The sequence below is a fragment of the Helianthus annuus genome, chromosome 3 (genome assembly GCF_002127325.2).
Source record: "Helianthus annuus cultivar XRQ/B chromosome 3, HanXRQr2.0-SUNRISE, whole genome shotgun sequence".
Taxonomy (NCBI): Eukaryota; Viridiplantae; Streptophyta; class Magnoliopsida; order Asterales; family Asteraceae; genus Helianthus; species Helianthus annuus.
This window is the reverse complement of record NC_035435.2, coordinates 54,404,859-54,411,845: the sequence shown is the minus strand read 5'-3', so window position 1 is coordinate 54,411,845 and position 6,987 is coordinate 54,404,859.

The window sequence follows — 6,987 nt, the reverse complement described above, 5'->3', positions numbered from 1 at the left end:
CTTTTAACCCCTTCCAACTAGTTAACGTGCTTTATATAGACCGTAAAGACACGAATATGTGAATCAACAACATATGAAGAATGGTTAGATAATTTCGCCTTCAATATAAAAAAACTAGTTATTAAAGTCACTAATACATACCCAATTAAAAAGGAGCCAAAGATTGGAAATCAAAAAGTAATGCATAAAAGATTTGTCTTCACCAAGTGATGTAAGAGTTAAGCCAAACATCGCCTTTGTTTGATAAGAACTCATACAATCGATCCTGGATCCCGAGACTACTACACACTCTAAATGATGGAAAATGAATGATGGTGGTGGATGATGGTGTTGTAGTGGTGGTGGAGTGGTGGCAAGTGTGAGAGAATTGTTTTGCCAAGGGATGAATTGGAAAAGAACCAAGCACCCCTATTTATAGCTGAAGACAGACGTTCACCAAGGCCCGTGTCCACCTGGCACGGCCCGGTCGCCATCTCTCTCTCTCTCTCTCTTCCTCATTAACTATAGTGTCAGGTCTTATACTAACACGACCCCACATGTCAACGACACGGCCCATGGCCAATGTACTTGTTGTACTATCTCAGATTCTGCAAATCTTAGAGTTGACCATGCCCTGTGTTGCCTTAGCATGGCCCCGTGTTGGTTGTCTATTTTGTCCTTTGCTGTTGTCTTTACTTCTAGAGAGAATCCAGTCTTGGGCATTGTGACAACCCTCATAATTATATGTATCCATACAATTAATTAATGTTAATTAAAGGGCTTGATGACTGTGCTGAATTACTTAACTGCTTTCTGATTACTGCGTCATACTTACATGTGCTTTTTAACATACTAGTCTTGTGCAGAAAATTGACTAAATGGTCCTGCATGCTTTCCTAAGTGTTGGGAATTAAAAGTGTTACAAAAAGATACATAAAAGACACTAAACAGAATAACTAAGCACTTTAACGGAACAGTATCTAACCGAACAACCGGACATTACCCGAAACACTAAAATAGTGCAAGAAACATTGTTTTTATTTTTTCTAAGCTAGTTATGGTTCCCGAACACTTAAACACCCTACATAATACATGTAACACACTAATACTCTAGACTTAACATTTAACCTCCACTAATCAAATTAATTACCATCAACAATTACAACTTATCCCCCCCCTTTGTGACCGTCCCCATGAGGGCCCCACTCACCAAAGATTTCTCCAAATCTTGTAAAATCCTTTTAAATCTCTTCTTGGATTTGGGTAAGATCTTGTTGGTACTAACTGAAACACATGGACCAAAGGGTATTAAAGTTGGTTGGTTATAAGATCATAAATCCTTCATCCTCAACACCACAACTTCTCCTCTTCCTTGCCTCCTTGTTCTCGACCGACTTCACACACACACACACTCACCATTTTGTTTCAAGTTCTAGCAATCCAAGGCTATTACAAGGTGCACAAAGGTGAATAAGAAGGTGTGGAACTCTTGGAACTTGAAGGACCTCTACCACAAGCCTTTATCCACTCATTTTTCCCCGTTGATCTTCCCTAGCTATAAGCTAGTTGTAAGCTTCTTGTTAATCCTTATTTACTTCATGTTTTTGGCGGTTAATAGATGTATTATGATGAAACATATGAACACTAAAAGACTTGAATCTTGAATCATGAAACATAAGCTTAAATAAGATGAAACATGATGTAATATTGTTAATATGATGTTGTTTGGTATATGTAGATGCTTGCTTGATGATTACTAGTAATATGATGATTGATTATCATAGTGAACTTGTTAAATCATGATTAAAAACATGATTTAACAAGATAAGTGGTGATTATGTGGTTACATAAAGTAATCACCTCCATATTTAGACATGAACTTGGTGACAAAATGATTTCTTGTAAAATAACAAACAAAGTGATCTAGTAATCTTGTAGATATAAAACTTGTGAATGATTTTCCTAAATAAACCAAGTTTAAAAGATGGTTTTTGAAAGATCATGATCCTTGCACTATTTTTGCAAATAAAGTAAATACATGGATACTAGTGACACATGAAAATGTTGTAAATAAATATTTTTGTAAAGTGTGCTCACAAGTTGTGAACATCTAAAAATCCCGAGAATGAGATTTTAAATAAAGTAGACACACTTTGGAGGGTAACTAAACCAACTAAACGCCATACCAAGTTACTACGCGTTTTTATGAAACATCAAGTTCATGTTGGTTTGTAAATGGTATAGTTGCTCTTGGTAAATTGTTGTTGATTGTTGTATGATTTTTGGAAAAGAAAATGATATGCTTATTAGCATGGACGCCTCCATTTACAAAGGAAACTCGGGCGAAATTTTCTAAAAATTTCCAACACACAGAAAATATTTTCTAACAAGTGTTACAAGTGAATTTTTAACTATGATCTTTCCACAAAAGTCAGAGTGTGACATTTGAATTGCGTGGTATGTGGTAGAAGTAGTGAGTAGATAAACCGTACGTAGGATACGTGTTATGCATGCACGAAAAAAAACTGATTGTTATATGTACCTTATTAGGACGTGCTTGATTTCTGATTATTAGAGTAACTAATCTAACCGAGCAAACCAAGGTGAGTTCACACTTTCTAGAAGGCATGGGATTCCCGGTGGTTTGAGAATGGGTTAATAAACTAAAACGGAACCTACATATTCTCCTTAGGTAGGATATGTACCGCCATCCTCCATGGGTAGGATGCCAATATTAATCCTGCGTATTCTCCTTGGGTAGAATACGTACGTTCGTCCTCCTTAGGTAGGACAACAACCTTAAAACTTACTAGACAAAACTCTATCATTAAGTCCCTCATTTTATAGCGACTTAATCGCCGAGGCCAATGGTGAGCGGGTCATTAGTTAATAGCGCTATTAGGTTTAACAAACCTCACACCGTGCCAGTCGGACGGGCGTGTACTAATGGACTATGGCAAACTGTCAATGATGATAGACATTGACATAGAGCACAACTTACTTTCGTTAGTAGTCGATATGGTAACGGTCTAGTGGTTCACATGGGGAAGCCCCCTCACTGATTATGGATATGGTTTGGGTAATAAAAAGGAACTGGTTAATCATATTTTCAACTATGGGGTAACCCCCATGGCAAGTAAGCCAGCAAAAGACAAACCATGTTTTCGGAAACAACTTAAAACCAAACACCCAACTGTGAACTCACTCAACTTTGTTGTTGACTCGTTGTTACATGCCTTACAGGTCGTTAGATGCTTATGGAGCTTGCACGAGGAGGAGGTCGTTATGGGATATGGATTGTTATGTTCCGTGCTTAACATTTGAACTTTATGAACTTATTAAACTTATGTTTTGGTTTTACGTTTTATGCTTCCGCTGTTAACTTAAAGTTGGTTACTTTCTTTTGGTCCCCAATTGTATTATGGTTGGTTTTATTTGCTTAATTACGTTGTTCAATATGATTGGTGGCTCGATCCTGGTCGTGACACGCCTCCAAGCGGTGATACTCTGCATGTAGATTTTGGGGGTGTGACAGATTGGTATCAGAGCCATTGGTTATAGTGAACTTGGTTTTAAAAAAGGGAAAAGCTTTTTGATAAAACCAGACTTTAACCTGTACAGTGCTCAACGATCCACAACGACGCTTCACTCCACGTGCAAGACTCGACACAATAGGTGGTATGATTTATGTTTATAGTGTCCGTTTGATAGATCACATAGTGCATTAGTTAACGTAATAACTGCTATTTGAACCGTGTGTGCTTGCTCTCTTTTGTCGCCCCACACTTACGCACTTTCGCGACACTTTCCTCACTCATATTTACTTGGTTGTGAAGACCATGCACGGGCGCGGAGGACGTGGTGGTATCAACCTAACTCAAGCCCAGTTGACGGCTTTGATCAATGAACGAGTTGCTGAGGCACTCGCAGCAGCTCCAGCAGGAGGTATAACCTGCTATTTCGACCTATCCTAGGACGTTTAGATCCTACCCTCGCAAACCAACCATTGTGCTTAACCTTGTCTTTTATTCTCGCGCCACAGGTCAACATGCTTAACCTCCCATATGTACGTTCAAAACATTCATGGATTGCCGACCTAGTACTTTCAGCGGCACAGAAGGAGCTGTAGGTCTTCGTCACTGGTTCGAGAAGATTGAATCTGTTTTTGAGATGTGTGAATGCCCTGAAGATCGTAGGGTGAAATTTGATACTGGAACGCTTGAAGGTGCTGCGTTAACCTGGTGGAAGCACAGGTTCAACTGCTAGGGCTGGCGGTTGCTAATGCCACCCCATGGAACAACTTTAAAGATTTGATCAAAGAAGAGTACTGTAGTCGTGACGACATCCACAAGCTAGAGGTGGAATTTTTCAATTTGAAGATGACGGGGTCTGAAATCGAGGCATACACAAAGAGATCGAACAAATTAGCTATCTTGTGCCCCACTATGGTGGATCCTCCTATCAAGCGTATCGAACTGTACCTTAAGGGTTTGGTGCCAGAAATTCAAAGCCACGTGACCTCAGCTAATCTTGGCACCATTCAGCAAATCATCCGGTTGGCTCATCGTCTCACTGATCAGGCAGTTGAGCAGAACAAGCTGCCCAAGCGTATTAGCGCTACTACTACTGATGCTCCCAGTGATAACAAACGCAAGTGGGATGGAAATTCGGGCAAGGGTTCTAGTTTAGTTCAGTCTCAGTCCCAGCAGCGAAAGACTGATGACTACCAGGGTCCTGGTCAGAAATCTTCTGGTAGTCAAGGACAGGGTGGATACCGAGGGAACCACCCCAAGTACAACCGGTGCAACAAGCATCATAGCGGGCAGTGCCACAAGGGTCGTTGTCTGAGGTGTAACAAGTTTGGTCATGAAGCAAAGGATTGCAGGGGCGCACGACCAGCAAATCAGAATCGCCAACAACAACAACAAGCTCCACAGAACTACCAGCAGCAGCAACAGCAGGGCAATAAAGGATGCTTTCAGTGTGGCGCTGAAGGCCACTTTAAGAGGAATTGTCCTCAGCTGAACCAGAATCAGAACAACAACAACCAGGGAAATGGGAACTACAATGGAGGCAACAACGGGGGTAACAATAATGGCAATGGCGCCCGAGGTCGTGCCTTCGTGATTGGTCAGGGTGATGCAAGGAACGATCTGGACGTTGTGATGGATAAGTTTCTTCTGGATGACTTCTTTGTTACTGCTTTATTTGATTCGGGTGCCGATACTGGTTATGTGTCCTTAAAAGTTAGCCAAATGCTTAAGCGCACTCTAACACTTCCGAACACCAAACACACAGTAAAACTAGCAAACGGTAAAAGTCTTGAGGCCACACATGTAGTTAAGGATTGTAACCTCGTCTTAGCTGGTCAGACCTTCTCTATAGATCATATTCTTATCGTTTTGAGTAGTTTCGACGTTGTTATTGGGATGGATTGGTTATCTCATCAGCAAGCGGAAATTATTTGCAATGAGAAGATTGTTCGCCTCCCTCGTGCTGGTAAAGAACCCCTCGTGATTCGTGGTGACAAGAGTGGTGCTGTTGTGGGCATCATCTCTTTCCTTAAGGCCCAGAAGTGGCTGCGAAAGGGGCACACTGCTATCCTAGCCCTCGTTTCTGATACATCCTCAAAGGAAAAGAAGATAGAAGACATTCCTATTGTGCGCGACTTTCCTGAGGTATTGCCTGAGGAATTACCTGGTCTTCCGCCTCATCGACAAGTCGAGTTTCAAATCGAGCTAGCTCCTGGGGCAGCACCAATAGCTCGTGCACCTTATCATCTAGCTCCATCAGAACTTGAAGAACTGTCCTCGCAACTACAAGAGCTCTTGGACAAGGGTTTTATTCGCCCTAGCTCTTCGCCCTGGGGAGCTCCAGTGTTATTTGTGAAGAAGAAAGACGGTACCTTCAGAATTTGTATTGACTACCGCGAACTCAACAAGGTGACCGTGAAGAATCGTTATCCTCTTCCATGCATTGATGACTTATTCGACCAGTTGCAAGGGTCGAGTTTCTATTCCAAGATTGACCTAAGATCAGGTTACCATCAACTGAGAGTCCGAGACGAGGATATCTCTAAAACAGCGTTCAGGACTCGTTATGGACATTACGAGTTTCTGGTTATGCCTTTTGGATTGACGAATGCACCTTCGGTCTTCATGGATCTCATGAACCGAGTGTTCAAACCTTACCTGGATAAGTTTGTCATAGATTTCATCGACGATATCCTGATCTATTCGAAGAGTCAGGAAGAACACGAGCAACACCTGAGGCTTATTTTGGAACTTCTTCGAACAGAGCAGTTGTGTGCCAAATTTTCAAAATGTGATTTCTGGCTTCGCGAAGTCTACTTTCTAGGCCATGTAGTAAACAAGGATGGGATTCATGTGGATCCATCCAAGGTTGACTCGATCAAGAACTGGCCTGCACCCTGTACACCAACAGAAATCCGCCAATTCTTGGGTTTGGCAGGATATTACAGAAGGTTTATCAAGGATTTCTTGAAGATTGTGCAACCTCTTACTTCACTGACTCAGAACGGTGTCACCTATCGTTGGGCTGATGCACAGGAGTCCGCATTTCAGCACTTAAAAGACAGACTTTGTAGCGCGCCTATCCTCTCATTGCCTGAAGGCACAGATGATTTTGTGGTTTACTGCGACGCTTCCATCCAAGGACTTGGTTGCGTGTTGATGCAACGTGACAAGGTCATTGCTTACGCATCGCGCCAACTTAAAGTTCACGAAAGGAACTACACTATGCACAACTTGGAATTGGGAGCAGTTGTTTTCGCACTTAAGATATGGAGACATTACCTGTACGGTACCAAGTGCACCATTTACATTGATCACAGGAGTCTCGAGCATATCTTCAAGCAAAAGGAATTAAACATGCGACAACGTCGATGGGTCGAGCTCTTGAATGATTACGAATGCGCCATCAAATACCATCCGGGCAAGGCCAATGTTGTGGCAGACGCTCTCAGTCGAAAGGATATATACTACACCA